We start from the raw sequence: 19,035 nt of genomic DNA, 5'->3' as shown, positions 1-19,035 counted from the left end.
TTGATCTACTAGAATAACCATCCACAAAATGCAATTTTGGGGGGGCGTGGGGGAAGAGGGGAAGAAAGAGAAGTCAACAATTTCCCAAGCCAGATAGAAAGCAACCATTTTAGCTTCTATAATATTGAAGAATAAAATATAATAGTTTAATACTGACGTGAAGGCAGTCTCAATCTATGACAGCAGCCCTTGGTATCATGCTGATGAGGGCCCAAATGGATCTCTCTCTCCAGTAATTTATTTACTGATTTACCTAACCCTCCATTGACTCCTTCATTATCTATGTATAATTTAAGGCAGCTATTCATTCTCTTCTGCCTATACATCTCTTTTCTACCTATAAATCTCGTTTCTTCTCCTAAATCACTTTTTTAACTATATATATCTCTTTTCTACCTATGTATCGCTTTTTTCATATAAATCTCTTTTCTAACTATAAATCACTTTTTTTTCCAATAAATATCTTTTCTACCTATAAACTTTTCTACTATAAATCTATCTTTTCACTTATCTACCCATCATTATCTATTTAACTATGCATCAAGTGTATCTATTGAATCTATTTGTTTACCCTATCTATCCCATCTATCTATCAGCACTTATCTATGTATCTAGTCTATTAGTCTATTTGTCCACTCATCTATTCTTCTATTCACATACTACTCCCTTGGCTGTCAGGATCCAACTGGGTTGTTGGGGAGAGAACATCCCCTTTAAGTCAGAAAACCTTGGGTGTTCTCAGGCGTGTCACAATGGGCATGACACAATGAGGTCTCCATGGAGAAGGTAAGCAAAGCAAATGCTCATCAGATGAGGGTAGTGCTCACCTGGTATGTGGGTTTTTTTTCTTTTTAAAAATTGTTTGAGGAAAGCTTTTTATTTACAAAACATATGAAGGGGTAAGTTTTTAACACTGACCCTTGCAAAACCTTCTCTTCCAACTTTTCCCCTCCTTCCTTCCACCTCTTCCCCTAGATGACAGGGAAGATGACAGGGGATTCACATGTTAAATATATGAAAATATATGCTTAATCCAATGTATGTAAAAATATTTATACAATTATCTTGCTTATGCATAGATTGTCTTCCTAGTTCTTTTTGTTGACATCATTTTCCCCAATAGAATATAAACTTTGCGGGCAAGACCATTTTGTTTTTACCTTTATGTCTCCAGGGTCTAGTGAAATATACGACCCCTAGTAAGTATGTAATATATGTTTGCTCCTTGTTTAATTGAGCTTTGCTGATTGAGTAGTCTAAGGAAGATGGATGAGCTGGGCTACCAGATGAATGATATGGTCACAAAGGACACAGGGACCAGAAACTGGGGACATGAGTAGAAGCACCAGCGGGAAAGGGAGCCAAGCCCACATATTGCTCTTGGGATGGAGCCTAGGGTTTGGCTGCAAAGCAGAAGGAGCTAGGGCCACGGTTAAGACCCCAGACCGCTTCATCCGGTACCTTTCATCATGTAGAATTTGGAAAACACCCCATTGAACGCTGCAGATCTAGAATCCCCTTGTTAATTAGGCCAGGGTTGTCTGTACAAGACAAGATCTGTTTCAATCTCGCCTCTATTTTGCTGACCTGTTGCCTCAGTTTCTTTAACTGAGAGAGTGGATATTAGCACCTACCTCCCAGTGATGTTCAGGAGAGAATATGTGTAAAGTGCTTAGCACAGTGCTTGGTACATAGGAGTTTAATAAATGCTTGTTTCCTTAATAAATATTGGTAAATCGGAAGTGATTCGAAGTGGAAAAATGGCAGAGCTACCAAGGAAAAACTCCAACAGTTCTTGCCCTCAAGAAGGTGGTTTTCTGTAGATGAGACCCTCCAAGCCCAAGCCCAGAAGTGGAAAGCCCAAGATGGAGGATGAGAAGGTGCTGTCAGAGAGCAATCCAGACCTCCTCCTCTTCCACCCCCTGGGAGGATTCCCAAGGCCAAGCTAAGGACTAGCTCTGGAAGCCGGCTTGACTGGCTTGTCCAGGGTCTTCTGGGGCCCTTCAGCCAATTAAGGCTGCATCCTGCTTGGGAGTTAGTTTGGTTTCATTTTCTTGCCAGAGCCTGTACATCAATTCCCAAGAGGTATTGTTCCAGCTTTATCAATCAGTGCAAACATCTTTTGTGGCTAACCTGACCTTTGCCACTATCTATGGAATCAAATCAGACGGGGTTTTCCCATCTCCAATCTTGCCGTCTCCAGAGCACCCATTTGCTTTTCTAGCACTCTTACTATCCCCCTTCTTCATCCAGGGGATTTAGGTTCCCAGCTTCTGAAGAAAGGTTAGATTTTCAGAAACAGAAGTTTGACATTTCAGTCATATAGATTATAATGAGCACAAGTCAGGCAGAAGAAACTTCAAAGGGGGAATGGGGGGCTCTAGCACAAGCCTGTGGGGACACCAATTATTTTCTGGCTCAGCCTTCCCCTAGAGCTGAGGGGAAGCACCTGGATGCAAATCTCTAAGCCAGTCCCTTGTCATTCTGAATTGCCCTTCTGGTGTAGAATGGCTGCTCTGCTCCTCCAGGAAGATCCAAAAGACTTCAGCAGGGCCAGTTCCGAGCTTCTCTGGAACTTCTCTGGCTAGAACACAACAGCCCTGCTGCTTGTTAACCCCCACTACCTCTTTGCTCCCAGATTTTCAGACGGTCCCCAGCCTCTGATGGCAAAGGGCCTGCTTACAGTTTTTTCACAATCTCAAAGAAGAACAAATCTGCCTCCCTCTCTTATTCCCAAACCCAGATAGGATAGCCAGATTTACCCATCAGCAGTATGGGCTAGCTGCAAATAAGGGAAAAATGTTGTTTACCCAATAAGTTTGCCAACAAGTATTTCTTTAGGATTAACCAGCTGGCAAATATAATCATCAGATAGTAAAGAAGAAACTGGGAAATATCACTAATCATGTGGGAGCTGAAAGAATGACAACTTGAAACTTTTGGAAACAGAAAAAAAAACATTTTTTATTTTTAAAAACACATCAAACTCAGAAACATCATCTCTCCCCTTCCCCCCACCAGTACAATAAACTCCAAGTATAGATATCAAAACTCCCCAACAATCAAACTCAGAAACATCCTCTCTCCCCTTCCCCCCACCAGTGCAATAAACTCCAAAGTATAGATCAAAACTCCCCAACAACAATCTAAATCCCGTTTCAAGTAGATTTCCAAAGACATGTTTTCAATATCGCCAGAATCTGGTCACTCTGGCTTCAGTATCTCCTTTGCTTCAGTATTGGCTTATAGGTTGCCTGAAAAGAAAAAATGTGAAAGCATAAGTGAAAGATATGTGTCCATTTGATATACTGGAAAAACCATCCACGAACTGCAATATTTGGGGGGGGGTTGTATGTATATTTTAATCCAGCTATTCATTCTCTTCTGCCTATAAATCTCTTTTCTACTTCTAAATCCCTTTTTTTAATCTAAATATCTCTTTTCTACCTATAAATGGCTTTTCTTCCTATAGAGCTGTTTGCTACCTATAAATCACTTTTCTTCCTATAAATCACTTTTCTACCTATAAACTTTTCTACTATAAATCTATCTTTTCACTTATCTATCCATCATTATCTTTTTAACTATGCATTAAGTGTATCTATTCAATCTATTTGTTTATCTTCTCTATCCCATTCATCCATCACCAGGAATCTATGTATCTAGTCTATCAGTCTATTAGTCCACTCATGCATTCTTCTATTCACATACTACTCCCTTTGCTGTCAGGATCCAACTGGGTTGTTGGGAAGAGAACATCACCTTGAAGTCAGAAAACTTTGGGTGTTCTCCGGCATGTCACAATGAGCATCACACAATGAGGTCTCCATGGCCAAGGTAAGCAAGTCAACTGCTCATCTGATGAGGATTGTGCTCAGGCTTTATGCGCAAGTCTTCTTTTAACAATATTTTTTAGGAAACCTCTTTATTTAGAAAACATATGGACTTCCGGACAAAGGAGTAGTGGCAGTAGTAGGAGGTGGAGGCGTAGAAGAAGTAGGAGTAGTATGAGTAGTAACAGTAATAGGAAGAGGAATAAAAGTAGTGATAGAAGTAGTAAAAAGAGTAGTAATGATAAAAGTAATAGTAATGGTAGTAGTACTAATAATAATAGGAGTAGGAATAATAGTAGTAGAAGAAGTAGTAATAGCAACAGTAATAATGATAGGAATAGGAGTGACACTAGTAGGAGTAGGAGTAGCAGTAGCAGTAGGAGTAATAGTAATAGAAATAGTAAAAGTGGTAGTAGAAATAATAGTAGTAGTGGTAGTAAAAGGAGTATTAATAGGAATAGGAGCAATGATAGTACTAGTAGCAGGAGGAAGAGATCTAGAAGGAATAATAACAATAATAAGAGTGGCAGTAATTGTAGTAGTGGGTGGAAGAGTAATAGTAGTAATCGTAGGAGTAATACTAATAGGAGTAGGAAGAGGAGTAATAGTAGAAATAGTAGTAATAATAATAGGCGTAAGAGTACAAGTAATAATAGTAGTAGTAAGAGAATTATCTGACCTTTACACAGTGCTTCACCATCTCCCGAATTCTATAGATCATCTCCTCAAATGCTACCCCTAAGGCTCAGACCAAGTCTTGTGGGAACAGCCAGACTCTCCCATCCTTGGGCCAGGGAGATGCATGTCCTGTTATTTCGGGTTCGGTACCTGTGTTCCAGGCTTCAGGGAAGAAACGAGATCTTTCAACATTTTGGCTTCTGATATTGTCACCCCACCAACCACAAAGAGGATCTGGAGTGGATGGTCACCGGGATGAGGGCGGCCCACCTCTAACAGTCACCACAACAAGGATGGGGTCAGCCCTCAGAAGGGAATGCCAGGTTAATGTTGCTACAAATGAACTATATAAAATCCAAGAGAAAATATATGACTCATTAATGATCAAATACAGATCTTACATTAGGACACAATGTTGCTAGATTTTCACTGTGGAATCACAATTTTAGAACTGGAAATGTAGTTTCCTAGTGGTCATGGAGCTCAACTATCTCATTTAACATGTGAGGAAACTGAGGCTCAGGGAGTTTAAAGTGATAATATAAAGTCATGAAAGTAAGAAATAAATAGCAGAGCAAAATACCACTTGTTTAATGTTACTTTATTACAGTGTCTTTCCCCTACCCCATCCCAGCACTTTTTTTTTTAAGAGTAAATATGTTTAGTTATAGGTTAGAAGATTGGAGTATGGAAATATACACACACATATATGGACACCCATACACCCATATATAATGAACACTTAGAGGTAACACGATAGTATTAACAGGATCTGTTTGAATCTTGTCTCTGCCACTTACAACTTGTATGCGCTTGAACAATATATTAACTATACTAAACCTCCTTGTGTCTCAGTGACTTTCTTTGTAAAATATGGAAGTAGAAACCCTGAAATATTGCTGCCAGCTCAAAATCCACGATGCTGTGACTCTACTTGAAAACAAATAGTTCTCAGAGGCTTATCCTCTGTGGAGCAAACATGATTGTATCATTCCCAATTTACAGAGGAGGAAATTGAGGCAAACACAGATTAAGTGACTTGCCCAGAGTCCTACAGCTGGTGTTTGAAATCAGTTGCTGATTCAAGGGAGGTCCAACAGTGTTATCCACTGAACCAGCCAGCTGCCTATAATTTTAGAAAAAGTCTTCATCTATATGTAATTGAATTTAACAAGCATTTATGAAACCTCTAATATGAGCAAGTCATCTTTTTTCTGGGAACCAGCCATAGGATGAGGAAAAAGAAAATAGTTTCCGAACTAAAAGAATTTGCTTTTGTTTGTTTGTTTGCTTTTAAGTGTAGGCTCTCTATTTCCCAGATTATTTGTACTTCTAGTTTACATATAGGGCTAGTCAGCAACCAGGCCCTACCTTGATCTCCTATTAACACTGACTGCAGGAGGGAAGCTGCAGGTACATTATCTCTATGTAGATGCTTTACCTTCATGAAGAGGTTAAATCCCGTTTTAAGTCGATCCCGAGGCTTAAGATGCGTTCAATATCGCCAGCATCTGGTCACAACTGGTTCAGTATCTCCTCTGCTTCAGCAGTGGCTTATAGGATGCCTGAAAAGGTAAAATGTTACAGCATAAGTGAAAGATATGTGTCCAATTGATCTACTAGAATAACCATCCACAAAATGCAATTTTGGGGGGGCGTGGGGGAAGAGGGGAAGAAAGAGAAGTCAACAATTTCCCAAGCCAGATAGAAAGCAACCATTTTAGCTTCTATAATATTGAAGAATAAAATATAATAGTTTAATACTGACGTGAAGGCAGTCTCAATCTATGACAGCAGCCCTTGGTATCATGCTGATGAGGGCCCAAATGGATCTCTCTCTCCAGTAATTTATTTACTGATTTACCTAACCCTCCATTGACTCCTTCATTATCTATGTATAATTTAAGGCAGCTATTCATTCTCTTCTGCCTATAAATCTCTTTTCTACCTATAAATCTCGTTTCTTCTCCTAAATCACTTTTTTAACTATATATATCTCTTTTCTACCTATGTATCGCTTTTTTCATATAAATCTCTTTTCTAACTATAAATCACTTTTTTTTTCCTATAAATATCTTTTCTACCTATAAACTTTTCTACTATAAATCTATCTTTTCACTTATCTACCGATCATTATCTATTTAACTATGCATCAAGTGTATCTATTGAATCTATTTGTTTACCCTATCTATCCCATCTATCTATCAGCACTTATCTATGTATCTAGTCTATTAGTCTATTTGTCCACTCATCTATTCTTCTATTCACATACTACTCCCTTGGCTGTCAGGATCCAACTGGGTTGTTGGGGAGAGAACATCCCCTTTAAGTCAGAAAACCTTGGGTGTTCTCAGGCGTGTCACAATGGGCATGACACAATGAGGTCTCCATGGAGAAGGTAAGCAAAGCAAATGCTCATCAGATGAGGGTAGTGCTCACCTGGTATGTGGGTTTTTTTCCTTTTTAAAAATTGTTTGAGGAAAGCTTTTTATTTACAAAACATATGAAGGGGTAAGTTTTTAACACTGACCCTTGCAAAACCTTCTCTTCCAACTTTTCCCCTCCTTCCTTCCACCTCTTCCCCTAGATGACAGGGAAGATGACAGGGGATTCACATGTTAAATATATGAAAATATATGCTTAATCCAATGTATGTAAAAATATTTATACAATTATCTTGCTTATGCATAGATTGTCTTCCTAGTTCTTTTTGTTGACATCATTTTCCCCAATAGAATATAAACTTTGCGGGCAAGACCATTTTGTTTTTACCTTTATGTCTCCAGGGTCTAGTGAAATATACGACCCCTAGTAAGTATGTAATATATGTTTGCTCCTTGTTTAATTGAGCTTTGCTGATTGAGTAGTCTAAGGAAGATGGATGAGGTGGGCTACCAGATGAATGATATGGTCACAAAGGACACAGGGACCAGAAACTGGGGACATGAGTAGAAGCACCAGCGGGAAAGGGAGCCAAGCCCACATATTGCTCTTGGGATGGAGCCTAGGGTTTGGCTGCAAAGCAGAAGGAGCTAGGGCCACGGTTAAGACCCCAGACCGCTTCATCCGGTACCTTTCATCATGTAGAATTTGGAAAACACCCCATTGAACGCTGCAGATCTAGAATCCCCTTGTTAATTAGGCCAGGGTTGTCTGTACAAGACAAGATCTGTTTCAATCTCGCCTCTATTTTGCTGACCTGTTGCCTCAGTTTCTTTAACTGAGAGAGTGGATATTAGCACCTACCTCCCAGTGATGTTCAGGAGAGAATATGTGTAAAGTGCTTAGCACAGTGCTTGGTACATAGGAGTTTAATAAATGCTTGTTTCCTTAATAAATATTGGTAAATCGGAAGTGATTCGAAGTGGAAAAATGGCAGAGCTACCAAGGAAAAACTCCAACAGTTCTTGCCCTCAAGAAGGTGGTTTTCTGTAGATGAGACCCTCCAAGCCCAAGCCCAGAAGTGGAAAGCCCAAGATGGAGGATGAGAAGGTGCTGTCAGAGAGCAATCCAGACCTCCTCCTCTTCCACCCCCTGGGAGGATTCCCAAGGCCAAGCTAAGGACTAGCTCTGGAAGCCGGCTTGACTGGCTTGTCCAGGGTCTTCTGGGGCCCTTCAGCCAATTAAGGCTGCATCCTGCTTGGGAGTTAGTTTGGTTTCATTTTCTTGCCAGAGCCTGTACATCAATTCCCAAGAGGTATTGTTCCAGCTTTATCAATCAGTGCAAACATCTTTTGTGGCTAACCTGACCTTTGCCACTATCTATGGAATCAAATCAGACGGGGTTTTCCCATCTCCAATCTTGCCGTCTCCAGAGCACCCATTTGCTTTTCTAGCACTCTTACTATCCCCCTTCTTCATCCAGGGGATTTAGGTTCCCAGCTTCTGAAGAAAGGTTAGATTTTCAGAAACAGAAGTTTGACATTTCAGTCATATAGATTATAATGAGCACAAGTCAGGCAGAAGAAACTTCAAAGGGGGAATGGGGGGCTCTAGCACAAGCCTGTAGGGACACCAATTATTTTCTGGCTCAGCCTTCCCCTAGAGCTGAGGGGAAGCACCTGGATGCAAATCTCTAAGCCAGTCCCTTGTCATTCTGAATTGCCCTTCTGGTGTAGAATGGCTGCTCTGCTCCTCCAGGAAGATCCAAAAGACTTCAGCAGGGCCAGTTCCGAGCTTCTCTGGAACTTCTCTGGCTAGAACACAACAGCCCTGCTGCTTGTTAACCCCCACTACCTCTTTGCTCCCAGATTTTCAGACGGTCCCCAGCCTCTGATGGCAAAGGGCCTGCTTACAGTTTTTTCACAATCTCAAAGAAGAACAAATCTGCCTCCCTCTCTTATTCCCAAACCCAGATAGGATAGCCAGATTTACCCATCAGCAGTATGGGCTAGCTGCAAATAAGGGAAAAATGTTGTTTACCCAATAAGTTTGCCAACAAGTATTTCTTTAGGATTAACCAGCTGGCAAATATAATCATCAGATAGTAAAGAAGAAACTGGGAAATATCACTAATCATGTGGGAGCTGAAAGAATGACAACTTGAAACTTTTGGAAACAGAAAAAAAAACATTTTTTATTTTTAAAAACACATCAAACTCAGAAACATCATCTCTCCCCTTCCCCCCACCAGTACAATAAACTCCAAAGTATAGATATCAAAACTCCCCAACAATCAAACTCAGAAACATCCTCTCTCTCCTTCCCCCCACCAGTGCAATAAACTCCAAAGTATAGATCAAAACTCCCCAACAACAATCTAAATCCCGTTTCAAGTAGATTTCCAAAGACATGTTTTCAATATCGCCAGAATCTGGTCACTCTGGCTTCAGTATCTCCTTTGCTTCAGTATTGGCTTATAGGTTGCCTGAAAAGAAAAAATGTGAAAGCATAAGTGAAAGATATGTGTCCATTTGATATACTGGAAAAACCATCCACGAACTGCAATATTTGGGGGGGGGTTGTATGTATATTTTAATCCAGCTATTCATTCTCTTCTGCCTATAAATCTCTTTTCTACTTCTAAATCCCTTTTTTTAATCTAAATATCTCTTTTCTACCTATAAATGGCTTTTCTTCCTATAGAGCTGTTTGCTACCTATAAATCACTTTTCTTCCTATAAATCACTTTTCTACCTATAAACTTTTCTACTATAAATCTATCTTTTCACTTATCTATCCATCATTATCTTTTTAACTATGCATTAAGTGTATCTATTCAATCTATTTGTTTATCTTCTCTATCCCATTCATCCATCACCAGGAATCTATGTATCTAGTCTATCAGTCTATTAGTCCACTCATGCATTCTTCTATTCACATACTACTCCCTTTGCTGTCAGGATCCAACTGGGTTGTTGGGAAGAGAACATCACCTTGAAGTCAGAAAACTTTGGGTGTTCTCCGGCATGTCACAATGAGCATCACACAATGAGGTCTCCATGGCCAAGGTAAGCAAGTCAACTGCTCATCTGATGAGGATTGTGCTCAGGCTTTATGCGCAAGTCTTCTTTTAACAATATTTTTTAGGAAACCTCTTTATTTAGAAAACATATGGACTTCCGGACAAAGGAGTAGTGGCAGTAGTAGGAGGTGGAGGCGTAGAAGAAGTAGGAGTAGTATGAGTAGTAACAGTAATAGGAAGAGGAATAAAAGTAGTGATAGAAGTAGTAAAAAGAGTAGTAATGATAAAAGTAATAGTAATGGTAGTAGTACTAATAATAATAGGAGTAGGAATAATAGTAGTAGAAGAAGTAGTAATAGCAACAGTAATAATGATAGGAATAGGAGTGACACTAGTAGGAGTAGGAGTAGCAGTAGCAGTAGGAGTAATAGTAATAGAAATAGTAAAAGTGGTAGTAGAAATAATAGTAGTAGTGGTAGTAAAAGGAGTATTAATAGGAATAGGAGCAATGATAGTACTAGTAGCAGGAGGAAGAGATCTAGAAGGAATAATAACAATAATAAGAGTGGCAGTAATTGTAGTAGTGGGTGGAAGAGTAATAGTAGTAATCGTAGGAGTAATACTAATAGGAGTAGGAAGAGGAGTAATAGTAGAAATAGTAGTAATAATAATAGGCGTAAGAGTACAAGTAATAATAGTAGTAGTAAGAGAATTATCTGACCTTTACACAGTGCTTCACCATCTCCCGAATTCTATAGATCATCTCCTCAAATGCTACCCCTAAGGCTCAGACCAAGTCTTGTGGGAACAGCCAGACTCTCCCATCCTTGGGCCAGGGAGATGCATGTCCTGTTATTTCGGGTTCGGTACCTGTGTTCCAGGCTTCAGGGAAGAAACGAGATCTTTCAACATTTTGGCTTCTGATATTGTCACCCCACCAACCACAAAGAGGATCTGGAGTGGATGGTCACCGGGATGAGGGCGGCTCACCTCTAACAGTCACCACAACAAGGATGGGGTCAGCCCTCAGAAAAGAATGCCAGGTTAATGTTGCTACAAATGAACTATATAAAATCCAAGAGAAAATATATGACTCATTAATGATCAAATACAGATCTTACATTAGGACACAATGTTGCTAGATTTTCACTGTGGAATCACAATTTTAGAACTGGAAATGTAGTTTCCTAGTGGTCATGGAGCTCAACTATCTCATTTAACATGTGAGAAAACTGAGGCTCAGGGAGTTTAAAGTGATAATATAAAGTCATGAAAGTAAGAAATAAACAGCAGAGCAAAATACCACTTGTTTAATGTTACTTTATTACAGTGTCTTTCCCCTACCCCATCCCACCACTTTTTTTTTTTAAGAGTAAATATGTTTAGTTATAGGTTAGAAGATTGGAGTATGGAAATATACACACACATATATGGACACCCATACACCCATATATAATGAACACTTAGAGGTAACACGATAGTATTAACAGGATCTGTTTGAATCTTGTCTCTGCCACTTACAACTTGTATGCGCTTGAACAATATATTAACTATACTAAACCTCCTTGTGTCTCAGTGACTTTCTTTGTAAAATATGGAAGTAGAAACCCTGAAATATTGCTGCCAGCTCAAAATCCACGATGCTGTGACTCTACTTGAAAACAAATAGTTCTCAGAGGCTTATCCTCTGTGGAGCAAACATGATTGTATCATTCCCAATTTACAGAGGAGGAAATTGAGGCAAACACAGATTAAGTGACTTGCCCAGAGTCCTACAGCTGGTGTTTGAAATCAGTTGCTGATTCAAGGGAGGTCCAACAGTGTTATCCACTGAACCAGCCAGCTGCCTATAATTTTAGAAAAAGTCTTCATCTATATGTAATTGAATTTAACAAGCATTTATGAAACCTCTAATATGAGCAAGTCATCTTTTTTCTGGGAACCAGCCATAGGATGAGGAAAAAGAAAATAGTTTCCGAACTAAAAGAATTTGCTTTTGTTTGTTTGTTTGCTTTTAAGTGTAGGCTCTCTATTTCCCAGATTATTTGTACTTCTAGTATATATATAGGGCTAGTCAGCAACCAGGCCCTACCTTGATCTCCTATTAACACTGACTGCAGGAGGGAAGCTGCAGGTACATTATCTCTATGTAGATGCTTTACCTTCATGAACAGGTTAAATCCCGTTTTAAGTCGATCCCGAGGCTTAAGATGCGTTCAATATCGCCAGCATCTGGTCACAACTGGTTCAGTATCTGCTCTGCTTCAGCAGTGGCTTATAGGATGCCTGAAAAGGTAAAATGTTACAGCATAAGTGAAAGATATGTGTCCAATTGATCTACTAGAATAACCATCCACAAAATGCAATTTTGGGGGGGCGTGGGGGAAGAGGGGAAGAAAGAGAAGTCAACAATTTCCCAAGCCAGATAGAAAGCAACCATTTTAGCTTCTATAATATTGAAGAATAAAATATAATAGTTTAATACTGACGTGAAGGCAGTCTCAATCTATGACAGCAGCCCTTGGTATCATGCTGATGAGGGCCCAAATGGATCTCTCTCTCCAGTAATTTATTTACTGATTTACCTAACCCTCCATTGACTCCTTCATTATCTATGTATAATTTAAGGCAGCTATTCATTCTCTTCTGCCTATAAATCTCTTTTCTACCTATAAATCTCGTTTCTTCTCCTAAATCACTTTTTTAACTATATATATCTCTTTTCTACCTATGTATCGCTTTTTTCATATAAATCTCTTTTCTAACTATAAATCACTTTTTTTTTCCTATAAATATCTTTTCTACCTATAAACTTTTCTACTATAAATCTATCTTTTCACTTATCTACCGATCATTATCTATTTAACTATGCATCAAGTGTATCTATTGAATCTATTTGTTTACCCTATCTATCCCATCTATCTATCAGCACTTATCTATGTATCTAGTCTATTAGTCTATTTGTCCACTCATCTATTCTTCTATTCACATACTACTCCCTTGGCTGTCAGGATCCAACTGGGTTGTTGGGGAGAGAACATCCCCTTTAAGTCAGAAAACCTTGGGTGTTCTCAGGCGTGTCACAATGGGCATGACACAATGAGGTCTCCATGGAGAAGGTAAGCAAAGCAAATGCTCATCAGATGAGGGTAGTGCTCACCTGGTATGTGGGTTTTTTTTCTTTTTAAAAATTGTTTGAGGAAAGCTTTTTATTTACAAAACATATGAAGGGGTAAGTTTTTAACACTGACCCTTGCAAAACCTTCTCTTCCAACTTTTCCCCTCCTTCCTTCCACCTCTTCCCCTAGATGACAGGGAAGATGACAGGGGATTCACATGTTAAATATATGAAAATATATGCTTAATCCAATGTATGTAAAAATATTTATACAATTATCTTGCTTATGCATAGATTGTCTTCCTAGTTCTTTTTGTTGACATCATTTTCCCCAATAGAATATAAACTTTGCGGGCAAGACCATTTTGTTTTTACCTTTATGTCTCCAGGGTCTAGTGAAATATACGACCCCTAGTAAGTATGTAATATATGTTTGCTCCTTGTTTAATTGAGCTTTGCTGATTGAGTAGTCTAAGGAAGATGGATGAGGTGGGCTACCAGATGAATGATATGGTCACAAAGGACACAGGGACCAGAAACTGGGGACATGAGTAGAAGCACCAGCGGGAAAGGGAGCCAAGCCCACATATTGCTCTTGGGATGGAGCCTAGGGTTTGGCTGCAAAGCAGAAGGAGCTAGGGCCACGGTTAAGACCCCAGACCGCTTCATCCGGTACCTTTCATCATGTAGAATTTGGAAAACACCCCATTGAACGCTGCAGATCTAGAATCCCCTTGTTAATTAGGCCAGGGTTGTCTGTACAAGACAAGATCTGTTTCAATCTCGCCTCTATTTTGCTGACCTGTTGCCTCAGTTTCTTTAACTGAGAGAGTGGATATTAGCACCTACCTCCCAGTGATGTTCAGGAGAGAATATGTGTAAAGTGCTTAGCACAGTGCTTGGTACATAGGAGTTTAATAAATGCTTGTTTCCTTAATAAATATTGGTAAATCGGAAGTGATTCGAAGTGGAAAAATGGCAGAGCTACCAAGGAAAAACTCCAACAGTTCTTGCCCTCAAGAAGGTGGTTTTCTGTAGATGAGACCCTCCAAGCCCAAGCCCAGAAGTGGAAAGCCCAAGATGGAGGATGAGAAGGTGCTGTCAGAGAGCAATCCAGACCTCCTCCTCTTCCACCCCCTGGGAGGATTCCCAAGGCCAAGCTAAGGACTAGCTCTGGAAGCCGGCTTGACTGGCTTGTCCAGGGTCTTCTGGGGCCCTTCAGCCAATTAAGGCTGCATCCTGCTTGGGAGTTAGTTTGGTTTCATTTTCTTGCCAGAGCCTGTACATCAATTCCCAAGAGGTATTGTTCCAGCTTTATCAATCAGTGCAAACATCTTTTGTGGCTAACCTGACCTTTGCCACTATCTATGGAATCAAATCAGACGGGGTTTTCCCATCTCCAATCTTGCCGTCTCCAGAGCACCCATTTGCTTTTCTAGCACTCTTACTATCCCCCTTCTTCATCCAGGGGATTTAGGTTCCCAGCTTCTGAAGAAAGGTTAGATTTTCAGAAACAGAAGTTTGACATTTCAGTCATATAGATTATAATGAGCACAAGTCAGGCAGAAGAAACTTCAAAGGGGGAATGGGGGGCTCTAGCACAAGCCTGTGGGGACACCAATTATTTTCTGGCTCAGCCTTCCCCTAGAGCTGAGGGGAAGCACCTGGATGCAAATCTCTAAGCCAGTCCCTTGTCATTCTGAATTGCCCTTCTGGTGTAGAATGGCTGCTCTGCTCCTCCAGGAAGATCCAAAAGACTTCAGCAGGGCCAGTTCCGAGCTTCTCTGGAACTTCTCTGGCTAGAACACAACAGCCCTGCTGCTTGTTAACCCCCACTACCTCTTTGCTCCCAGATTTTCAGACGGTCCCCAGCCTCTGATGGCAAAGGGCCTGCTTACAGTTTTTTCACAATCTCAAAGAAGAACAAATCTGCCTCCCTCTCTTATTCCCAAACCCAGATAGGATAGCCAGATTTACCCATCAGCAGTATGGGCTAGCTGCAAATAAGGGAAAAATGTTGTTTACCCAATAAGTTTGCCAACAAGTATTTCTTTAGGATTAACCAGCTGGCAAATATAATCATCAGATAGTAAAGAAGAAACTGGGAAATATCACTAATCATGTGGGAGCTGAAAGAATGACAACTTGAAACTTTTGGAAACAGAAAAAAAAACATTTTTTATTTTTAAAATCACATCAAACTCAGAAACATCATCTCTCCCCTTCCCCCCACCAGTACAATAAACTCCAAAGTATAGATATCAAAACTCCCCAACAATCAAACTCAGAAACATCCTCTCTCCCCTTCCCCCCACCAGTGCAATAAACTCCAAAGTATAGATCAAAACTCCCCAACAACAATCTAAATCCCGTTTCAAGTAGATTTCCAAAGACATGTTTTCAATATCGCCAGAATCTGGTCACTCTGGCTTCAGTATCTCCTTTGCTTCAGTATTGGCTTATAGGTTGCCTGAAAAGAAAAAATGTGAAAGCATAAGTGAAAGATATGTGTCCATTTGATATACTGGAAAAACCATCCACGAACTGCAATATTTGGGGGGGGGTTGTATGTATATTTTAATCCAGCTATTCATTCTCTTCTGCCTATAAATCTCTTTTCTACTTCTAAATCCCTTTTTTTAATCTAAATATCTCTTTTCTACCTATAAATGGCTTTTCTTCCTATAGAGCTGTTTGCTACCTATAAATCACTTTTCTTCCTATAAATCACTTTTCTACCTATAAACTTTTCTACTATAAATCTATCTTTTCACTTATCTATCCATCATTATCTTTTTAACTATGCATTAAGTGTATCTATTCAATCTATTTGTTTATCTTCTCTATCCCATTCATCCATCACCAGGAATCTATGTATCTAGTCTATCAGTCTATTAGTCCACTCATGCATTCTTCTATTCACATACTACTCCCTTTGCTGTCAGGATCCAACTGGGTTGTTGGGAAGAGAACATCACCTTTAAGTCAGAAAACTTTGGGTGTTCTCCGGCATGTCACAATGAGCATCACACAATGAGGTCTCCATGGCCAAGGTAAGCAAGTCAACTGCTCATCTGATGAGGATTGTGCTCAGGCTTTATGCGCAAGTCTTCTTTTAACAATATTTTTTAGGAAACCTCTTTATTTAGAAAACATATGGACTTCCGGACAAAGGAGTAGTGGCAGTAGTAGGAGGTGGAGGCGTAGAAGAAGTAGGAGTATTATGAGTAGTAACAGTAATAGGAAGAGGAATAAAAGTAGTGATAGAAGTAGTAAAAAGAGTAGTAATGATAAAAGTAATAGTAATGGTAGTAGTATTAATAATAATAGGAGTAGGAATAATAGTAGTAGAAGAAGTAGTAATAGCAACAGTAATAATGATAGGAATAGGAGTGACACTAGTAGGAGTAGGAGTAGGAGTAGCAGTACTAGTAGGAGTAATAGAAATAGTAAAAGTGGTAGTAGAAATAATAGTAGTAGTGGTAGTAAAAGGAGTATTAATAGTAATAGGAGCAATGATAGTACTAGTAGCAGGAGGAAGAGATCTAGAAGGAATAATAACAATAATAAGAGTGGCAGTAATTGTAGTAGTTGGTGGAAGAGTAATAGTAGTAATCGTAGGAGTAATACTAATAGGAGTAGGAAGAGGAGTAATAGTAGAAATAGTAGTAATAATAATAGGGGTAAGAGTACAAGTAATAATGGTAGTAGTAAGAGAATTATCTGACCTTTACACAGTGCTTCACCATCTCCAGAATTCTATAGATCATCTCCTCAAATGCTACCCCTAAGGCTCAGACCAAGTCTTGTGGGAACAGCCAGACTCTCCCATCCTTGGGCCAGGGAGATGAATGTCCTGTTATTTCGGGTTCGGTACCTGTGTTCCAGGCTTCAGGGAAGAAACGAGATCTTTCAACATTTTGGCTTCTGATATTGTCACCCCACCAACCACAAAGAGGATCTGGAGTGGATGGTCACCGGGATGAGGGCGGCCCACCTCTAACAGTCACCACAACAAGGATGGGGTCAGCCCTCAGAAGGGAATGCCAGGTTAATGTTGCTACAAATGAACTATATAAAATCCAAGAGAAAATATATGACTCATTAATGATCAAATACAGATCTTACATTAGGACACAATGTTGCTAGATTTTCACTGTGGAATCACAATTTTAGAACTTGAAATGTAGTTTCCTAGTGGTCATGGAGCTCAACTATCTCATTTAACATGTGAGGAAACTGAGGCTCAGGGAGTTTAAAGTGATAATATAAAGTCATGAAAGTAAGAAATAAACAGCAGAGCAAAATACCACTTGTTTAATGTTACTTTATTACAGTGTCTTTCCCCTACCCCATCCCACCACTTTTTTTTTTTTTTTTTAAGAGTAAATATGTTTAGTTATAGGTTAGAAGATTGGAGTATGGAAATATACACACACATATATGGACACCCATACACCCATATATAATGAACACTTAGAGGTAACACGATAGTATTAACAGGATCTGTTTGAATCTTGTCTCTGCCACTTACAACTTGTATGCGCTTGAACAATATATTAACTATACTAAACCTCCTTGTGTCTCAGTGACTTTCTTTGTAAAATATGGAAGTAGAAACCCTGAAATATTGCTGCCAGCTCAAAATCCACGATGCTGTGACTCTACTTGAAAACAAATAGTTCTCAGAGCCTTATCCTCTGTGGAGCAAACATGATTGTATCATTCCCAATTTACAGAGGAGGAAATTGAGGCAAACACAGATTAAGTGATTTGCCCAGAGTCCTACAGCTGGTGTTTGAAATCAGTTGCTGATTCAAGGGAGGTCCAACAGTGTTATCCACTGAACCAGCCAGCTGCCTATAATTTTAGAAAAAGTCTTCATCTATATGTAATTGAATTTAACAAGCATTTATGAAACCTCTAATATGAGCAAGTCATCTTTTTTCTGGGAACCAGCCATAGGATGAGGAAAAAGAAAATAGTTTCCGAACTAAAAGAATTTGCTTTTGTTTGTTTGTTTGCTTTTAAGTGTAGGCTCTCTATTTCCCAGATTATTTGTACTTCTAGTTTATATATAGGGCTAGTCAGCAACCAGGCCCTACCTTGATCTCCTATTAACACTGACTGCAGGAGGGAAGCTGCAGGTACATTATCTCTATGTAGATGCTTTACCTTCATGAACAGGTTAAATCCCGTTTTAAGTCGATCCCGTGGCTTAAGATGCGTTCAATATCGCCAGCATCTGGTCACAACTGGTTCAGTATCTCCTCTGCTTCAGCAGTGGCTTATAGGATGCCTGAAAAGGTAAAATGTTACAGCATAAGTGAAAGATATGTGTCCAATTGATCTACTAGAATAACCATCCACAAAATGCAATTTTGGGGGGGCGTGGGGGAAGAGGGGAAGAAAGAGAAGTCAACAATTTCCCAAGCCAGATAGAAAGCAACCATTTTAGCTTCTATAATATTGAAGAATAAAATATAATAGTTTAATACTGACGTGAAGGCAGTCTCAATCTATGACAGCAGCCCTTGGTATCATGCTGATGAGGGCCCAAATGGATCTCTCTCTCCAGTAATTTATTTACTGATTTACCTAACCCTCCATTGACTCCTTCATTATCTATGTATAATTTAAGGCAGCTATTCATTCTCTTCTGCCTATAAATCTCTTTTCTACCTATAAATCTCGTTTCTTCTCCTAAATCACTTTTTTAACTATATATATCTCTTTTCTACCTATGTATCGCTTTTTTCATATAAATCTCTTTTCTAACTATAAATCACTTTTTTTCCTATAAATATCTTTGATAGCTATAAACTTTTCTACTATAAATCTATCTTTTCACTTATCTACCCATCATTATCTATTTAACTATGCATCAAGTGTATCTATTGAATCTATTTGTTTACCCTATCTATCCCATCTATCTATCAGCACTTATCTATGTATCTAGTCTATTAGTCTATTTGTCCACTCATCTATTCTTCTATTCACAT

General features: G+C 39.3%; 2 long non-coding RNA genes across 2 annotated transcripts; both read left to right on the top strand.

The window, feature by feature from the left end:
* Window positions 1–760: 760 nt before the first annotated feature.
* On the top strand, window positions 761–5,091 carry LOC141545604 (uncharacterized). The gene is made up of 3 exons (XR_012483083.1): window positions 761–786; window positions 3,730–3,837; window positions 4,523–5,091. It is a non-coding gene; the product is annotated as an uncharacterized LOC141545604 (long non-coding RNA).
* A 1,785-nt stretch (window positions 5,092–6,876) lies between these two features.
* On the top strand, window positions 6,877–10,935 carry LOC141545605 (uncharacterized). The gene is made up of 3 exons (XR_012483084.1): window positions 6,877–6,909; window positions 9,854–9,961; window positions 10,674–10,935. It is a non-coding gene; the product is annotated as an uncharacterized LOC141545605 (long non-coding RNA).
* The last annotated feature ends 8,100 nt before the right edge of the window (window positions 10,936–19,035 follow it).

This window comes from Sminthopsis crassicaudata, chromosome 6, assembly GCF_048593235.1.
Source record: "Sminthopsis crassicaudata isolate SCR6 chromosome 6, ASM4859323v1, whole genome shotgun sequence".
NCBI classification, from domain to species: Eukaryota; Metazoa; Chordata; class Mammalia; order Dasyuromorphia; family Dasyuridae; genus Sminthopsis; species Sminthopsis crassicaudata.
This window is presented reverse-complemented; position numbering and strand designations above follow the sequence as displayed.